This window comes from Myotis lucifugus, unplaced genomic scaffold (genome assembly GCF_000147115.1).
Source record: "Myotis lucifugus unplaced genomic scaffold, Myoluc2.0 scaffold_208, whole genome shotgun sequence".
Lineage (NCBI taxonomy): Eukaryota > Metazoa > Chordata > Mammalia > Chiroptera > Vespertilionidae > Myotis > Myotis lucifugus.
Genome location: NW_005871256.1, coordinates 2,402,231 through 2,409,723, shown reverse-complemented (window position 1 = coordinate 2,409,723; position 7,493 = coordinate 2,402,231). Strand labels below are relative to the sequence as shown.

Below are 7,493 nucleotides of genomic sequence, written 5' to 3'. Positions count from 1 at the left end.
GGTAGGTGTTTCTCTCTCATCGATGTTTCTAGCTCTATCCCTCTCTTCTTCCCCTCTGTAGAAAAATCAATAAAATATACTTTTTAAAAAAACACCCCAAAATATCTTCAGGTGAGGAATAAAATACGTGTGTTTGTGTGTGTACATATATATATATGTGTGTATGTATATATATATATATATATATATATATAAATAGAGAGAGAGAGAGAGAGAGAGAGAGAGAGAGAGACATTTTGTGTATGGTAAAAGCCATCAAAACAAGAGCTTTATCACAAGTATACAGTAGATGCAGTGTTTATAATAAGAGTTGGCAATGCAGCCAAACAAGGGGGGGATGAGTGTATTTTTTCTCTTACAAGTTACTTTTCACTAGTATTAAAACTATTCACAGTAAAACCCTTACTTCTCTCTATAAAAGATACTTTGTTTTCCCTCTGGAAGTAGCAAGAAACTATGTCTTTCACTTCTTGATCACACAACTGAAGAAAATAGTTAAACAAAAGTGAAATCCAGAAATAAGAAATGCCACCTAAAAAAAGATGATTTCAGTTCTTGCCTCTTCCCTTTATTATAAAAATTATGTTTATGACTATATTTTATAGTCAAATATCAGTTAATGCTTCCAAAATAAAACAAAAAATTAGCACATGCCCTAGCCGGTTTGGCTCGGTGGATAGAGTGTCGGCCTGTGGACTGAAGGGTCCTGGGTTCAATTCTGATCAAGGGCACATGACCGGGTTGCGGACTCGATCCCCAGTGGGGGCGTGCAGGAGGTGGCCGATCAATGATTCTCTCTCATCATTGAACATTCCCAGGGAAAGGTGGGCAAAGCAGAGTCAAGTACAGGCTGGGAAAAGCTGACATGCTCATCATACCAGCCCCACACAATGCCTCCTCCTAACATATTTTTCAAGTGTCTATAAATGAATTTTGCTCTTCATTCAAATTCTAGCTTCTTAACCAGTATTTGGATATCTATTCTTTCTAAACCTGTACTAACATTTAATCAATATTAAATCAACACAACAAAAAGTTAATAATGGCTATTTCTAAGTAGTAAGTTTAAAGTTTATATTTTTTGCTTTCTTATATTTTCTGATTTTTCTATACTAAATTGGCATTATTTACATTAACACTTAAAATTAAAATGCAGTAAAAAAATTCAACAAATATTTATTGTGAGCCTGCCACATGGTGTAAATAATGTTATACATCATGGTGAATAAATATCAAAAAATACAACATGGATCTTGCCTCAAAGAACTTGAGAGTCCCATCAATAGGAAAACCCTATCCTATATAATAAAAGCCCAGCGATCGAATGGCGGAACAACCAGAACGACTAGTCAACCGGTGGATATGACACACACTGACCACCAGGGGGCAGACGCTCAATGCAGGAGCTGCCCCCTGGTGGTCAGTGCGCTCCCACAATGAGAGTGCTGCTAGGTTGACCAGAATGAGTGGCTGCTCCCACAGTGGGCTGATCCCTGCAGGCCACACCCCCCACTAGTGCATGAATCCCATGCACTGGGTCTCTAGTATTCATATAATTAACTATCTAAAAAGTATAAAGTCATTAGTGCAATAAAAAGACTATTCCAATTGGGAAGGGCAGGCAGTCAGGAAATGTTTAACAGAGATAGCAGTATTTCAGCTAAATTGAATGTTGTGCCAGCTCCAGACTTAGCCTTTAAAGGATGCAGCAGCTTCCATCTTGGGCTCTTGAAGCCCAGTCACCATGTGGAAAGCCCTGACACACAACATGGAGAGGGAAAGGCCAGTAGAACCCAGTCTTCCTGCAGTCTCTGACAAGGCTTGGGAATGAAGAAGCCATTTTGGAAGTGGGTCCTCCAGCCCCAGCCATCTCGTTTGACAGCATGTGGATGAGAAAAAACATGGCCCAGGTGAGCCCTTCCCAATATCCTGACTCACAAAACTCTTAATAAATAAAATTGTTGTACTAAGTCACTAAGTTTGGGTGTGGTTTGCTATGTATCAACAGCTAACTGAAGCTCAAATTTTATTACCTATCCAATGGGAAGCAATGGAGAGTTGTGCTTTAAGAAAACCAACCTAGCCCTAACCGGTTTGGCTCAGTGGATAGAGCGTCAGCCTGTGGACTGAAGGGTCCCAGGTTCGATTCTGGTCAAGGGCATGTACCTTGGTTGTGGGCACATCCCCAGTAGGGTGTGTGCAGAAAACAGCTGATTGATGTTTCTTTCTCATCAATATTTCTAACTCTCTATCCCTCTCCCTTCCTCTGTAAAAAATCAATAAAACATATTTTTTTAAAAAAGAGAAAAGAAAATCAACCTAGTTGCAATATATGAGACAGACTGTAGAAGACATCTGGTGGCAGGCAACCCAGAAACAAGAGCTAGTGAAGTCTGAACTAGAGCTAACAGTAAGCAGGGGAGGAAAAAGATACAAGATACTGACTATAGAATTAGATTCAATAGGATTTTTGTATGTAATTGGCCATCAGGGCAAGAGGAAGAAAGGAGTCAAAGGTGACTTAGATGTTGAGATCAGGTAACTGAAGGATGGTGATACTATTAAGAAAGAATAAGGCAGGTGATGAATTCAGAATAAGAAAATGCAATGCATGTTAATTTTAATAAATAGACAAAAATGAAAGACCTAAGGTAGAATGCCATCCATAATCTAATCTAATAAAAGAGAAACATGGTAATTAGCATATGGCTAATCAGGGTGATATGCAAATTAACTGTCAGCCAAGATGGTGGCCGGCAGCCAGGCAGCTGGAAGCGAACATGAGGCTTGTTTGCTTCAGTGACAGAGGACTCCAACATTCCCTGCCTGCCGCTGCCGGCCTCTGAGCTGGCAGCTTGAAACTTTGTAACAAATATAGAAGCTAAACAAAACCCCAGAAACCAGCTTTCAGCCTCAGGGATCTCAGAGCTGGAGTTATACATTGTTTCGATTATAGAACCCAAACAAACCAGATACCTGCTTTCAGCAGCGGAAGCCTCAGAGCTAGAGCCAGAGCTAAAGCTGGCCCAGAATTAAAAAAAAAAAAAAAAAGAAAAAAAGGAGCGGTTGGGAGCTTCAGTCAACCGCCAGCCGGAAAACAGCCCTCAGCCCCTCACCTAGACTGGCCAGGCACCCCAGTGGGGACCCCCACTCTGAAGGGTGTGTGACCAGCTGCAAACAGCCATCATCCCCTCACCCAGGCTGGCCAGGCACCCCAGTGGGGACCCCCACCCTGATCCAGGACACCCTTCAGGGCAAACTAGCAGGCCCCCAGGCCTCTATCCTATATAGTAAAAGGGTAATATGCCTCCCAGCATCGGGATCAGCGGAGCCGCGAGGCCTCCTGGCACCGGATCAGCGTGACAGGGGGCAGCGACCAAACCCCCTGATCGCCCTGCAGCTCTGTGTGTGACAGGGTGCAGCATCCCAACCCCCTGATCGGCCCTGCTCTGTGTGTGACAGGGTGCGGCGCCCCAACACCCCCTCTCCCCCACAGGCCCTGCTCTGTGTGTGACAGGGTAGAGCCATAACCTCCCCATTGGCCCTGCCCGGAGTGTGACAGTGGCGGCGCCCCAACCCCCTGATCGGCCCTGCTCTGTGGGTGATAGAGGGTGGCGCCCCAACCCCCTCCGCCACGGGCCCCACTCTGTGTGTGATGGGGTAGAGCCATAACCTCCCCATCGGCCCTGCCCTGAGTGTGACAGTGGCAGCGCCCCAACCCCCTGATCGGCCCTGCTCTGTGGGTGATAGAGGGCGGCGCCCCAACCCCCTGATCCACTCTGCTCTGTGTGTGACAGGGTACGGAGCCCCAACCCCCGATGGGCCCTGCTCTGTGCGTGACAGGGGGCTGTGCCCAACCCCGATTGGCCCTGCTCTGTGTGTGACAGGGTACGGAGCCCCAACCCCCGATGGGCCCTGCTCTGTGCGTGACAGGGGGCAGCGCTCCAATCCCCTGATTGGCCCTGCTCTGTGGGTGACAGGGGGTGGCGCCGCAACCTCCCCATCGACCCTGCCTTGAGTGTGACAGGGGGTGGTGCCCCAACCCCCCAATTGGCCCTACCCTGAGCGTGACTGAGGGTGGCATCGCAACCTCCCAATCCGCCCTGCTGTGCATGACAGGGGGTGGCGCCCCAACTCCCCAATCAGCCCTGCTCTGACTCCGACCAGGGGTTGCACCTAGGGATTGGGCCTGCCCTCTGTCACCTGGGAGCAGGTCTAAGCCAGCAGGTCGTTATCTCCCGAGGGGTCCCAGACTGCGAGAGGGCACAGGCCAGGCTGAGGGACCCCCCCTTCTCCCCCAAGTGCACAAATTTTTGTGCACCGGGCCTCTAGTTACATGTATAATTATGCAAACAATTAGTCTGAAGTTTAAGCAGAGTTTAAAAGAGCTCTAAAAATCCTGTAATCAGTATCTTTCTACAGTAAAAGTTTTTTGTTTTTTATTGATTTTTTACAGAGAGGAAGGGAGAGAGATAGAGAGTTAGAAACATCAGCTGCCTCCTGCACATCTCCTACTAGGGATGTGCCTGCAACCCAGGTACATGCCCTTGACCGGAATCGAACCAGGGACCTTTCAGTCCGCAGGCCGACGCTCTATCCACTGAGCCAAACCGGTTTCGGCAAAAGTTTTAATAAAAAAATTAAATTAAAAATCTTCATTGGGTAGGCTAGAGTTTAACATATAACATTAAGATTTCCCTTAAAAAAATTTTTTTCCCCTTAACTGTCAACTGAATATCAGTTCAGAAACTAGAATAGTTAAGTAAGCACTTTTTCATCTGCAAGGGGGTAAAAAAAAAAAAATCAATGTTTTCAATGACCTTTTTATAATTGAATTCTCTTGACACCGTCCTTTTTTCCCCTGCCTACAGGTTCTACCCTTACATGTTTTAATATAACACTGAGAGTTTGTTTTTTTTAAACCACAAAACTCATCACGGTATAATCAAAATCCTTGCCATGGCCTGTAAAACGTTGCCTCCTGACACTTGCTGACACAGCTAGCCTCACCTCCTCCTTCTCCCCCATTCACCATTCTGCAGTGATAATGGCTGTTTCTTGAGTGTGCCGTGCTCCTCCTTCACTTCCAGCTCTTTTCTCTGGCTGGATAACTCCTCACTGCCTCTCGTTGACCAAATGAACTCTACCATCCTTCACTTCATCTTAAATGTCACTTCCTCAGAGAAAAACTTTTCCTGACTATCCCCATTATTCATGCACATATGTCTCACTCCTTCAAAGGATTTGGCACACTAATAATCTACAATTATTTAGGAAGCTGTGTTTAATATCCACTTCTTCTGCTAAAACAAGTTCTAAAAGGTGGGACCTTACATCTTATTTGTTCCCATAGTCCCAGGACATAGCACACTGACAGACACAAATTAAATACTCTATAAGAGCCTTTTAAATAAATATCCACCGGTATAGCAGGATAATTAGGAGCATGAACTGGAATCAAACTGAGTTCAAATTCCAGTCAGACACTTGTAAGCTTTGTGATTAGGTAAGTTGTTTTTCAGCACCTCATTTTCTTCCTTTTAAAAATAAGAATAACAAAACCCACGTCATTGAGGATTAAGAGTTACTATATGGAAACCACTTAGAACAATATCTGGCACATAGCATCATGTTTTGTCCTATTATGATTAGCAATGAGGATAAAATAACATGGTTAGAGCCCTAGCCGGTTTGGCTCAGTGGATAGACTGTCAGCCTGCAGACCAAAGGGTCCAAAGGGTCACGGGTTTGATTGCCATCAAGGGTACATACCGAGCTTGCAGGCTCCTCCTGGGCCTTAATCAGGGTACCTGCAGGAGGAAACCAATCAATGTGTTACTCTCACATTGATCTCTCTGTCTTTCCCTCTCTCTTCCACTCTCTAAGAAATCAATGGGAAAAATATCCTTGGGTGAGGATTAACAACAACGACAAAAACATGGTTAGGGCCTGGCTGCTGCAGCACAGTGGCTGAGTGCCGACCCACGAACAGGAGGCCACGGTTCCATTCCCGTCAGGGCACATGCCCAGGTTTCGGGCTCCATCCCGCGGCAGGGTGCACAGGAGACAGCCGATCAATGATTCTCTCTCTCTCCGTCTCCCTTCCTCTCTGAAATCAATAAAAGTGTATTTTTAAAAAATAACATGGTTAGGTGTGAAATTAGTTATGATGTCTCTGAAATCTTAACCGAATATGGTAAGCACTCATAAAACAGCAGCCACCAGCCTGAGGGGGTGGCTCAGTTGGTTGCAGCTTGTGACGCACACCAAAGGGTTTGATTCCCTCAGGGCACATGCTTAGGCTGCGGGTTTGATCCTGGGTCTGGCAAGAACCGGCGACAACCAATCCGTGTTCCTCTTTCACACAGACGTTTCTCCCTCTTTCTCCCCTCCTTTTCCTCCAAAATCAATGAACATATGCTCTGGTGAGGGTTAAGAAGAAAAAAAAAAAAATAGCTGCCCTGGACGGTGTGGCTCTGCTGGGCGGTTTTCAGTTCAATTCCCTGTCAGGGCACAGGCCCCTTCGGGCTGGATCCCTCGTGCAGGCGTCAGCCTGTGGCTGTTTCTCTCACACACACACACCTCTCTCTCTCTCTCTCTCTCTCTCTCTCTCTCTCTCTCTCAAAATCAATAAAAATGTTCTGCTTTTTTTTAAATAGCAGCTGTCAGTTAGCAAACACGGATGCTCTCCTCTATCCTACTTTATAAACTTTCAGTCTCCCTGACCCGCACCTACTTCCTTCTTCCATTTCTCCACAGGCTGAAGCCTGCATTTAGGTTTCACAAGGAGGGCCCAGGTCTGGCCCCGGCTCTCCAGCTATTTCCTCAAAGTCAGCCGCGGCCTGCCCCTCACCCTCGCCCACACCGGAGGGCAGGTTGCTGGCGGCAACGAATCACAAACAAAAGCGGGGCAAGGCCAACTCTGCGCGCTCCGCTCCTCCTTCGGACAAGGTGCTCGAGGCGGAGTCGGTCCCGGCCTCTGCCCGCGGGCGCACAGCTTCCCTCTCCGCCAGCAGCGCGCCCGGGACAGGCCCCGCCGAGGCTCTCAGCGCCGCGCCTCCGAGTCTTCCCCGCGTCCCGGCGGCTGCCTGTGGGGAGCCGCCTTGAAACAAAGCGGGCTCCGCAGGCACTCGGCGCGGCGGCCACGGGCTGAAGGGCCCGAAGCGGTGCGCCGCGGTGCACAGGTGGCGCCCCGTCCCGCGGCACGTCCGTCAGGTCGCCTCTCGCGGCGGCTCGGGCGCTCCGGACGTCTCCCAGGCTGCGAGCTGTCGCCGCCTTCGGGGAACACCCTCCAAACGGGGGCGGGTGCGGCCGCAGCCCTGGGCGGCCCCAGAGTCAGCAGAGCCTCGCCTCGCCTTCAGGCCGGCGGGTCCGGGAGCCGCTCCGTAGTCCCCAGAAGTGGACTTCGCGCCCCGCCCCGAAACTCCCAAATACGGAGCGGCAGGCTTCGGCGCGCCCTTTTCGTCCTCTCAGGCGCCCGGGCCGCTCCGCCG

General features: G+C 48.3%; 1 protein-coding gene across 7 annotated transcripts in view; it reads right to left on the bottom strand.

Moving 5' to 3' along the window:
• The window catches only part of RNF216 (ring finger protein 216), a 112,598-nt gene extending 106,776 nt beyond the window's left edge, over positions 1-5,822 (bottom strand). For all 7 annotated transcript variants that reach the window (XR_001350027.2, XM_006097710.3, XM_006097711.3 and 4 more), the window contains exon 1: positions 5,773-5,822. The gene's annotated coding sequence lies outside the window, so the exon portion shown is untranslated. The remainder of the gene's footprint in view (positions 1-5,772) is intronic.
• Between the last annotated feature and the right edge of the window lie 1,671 nt (positions 5,823-7,493).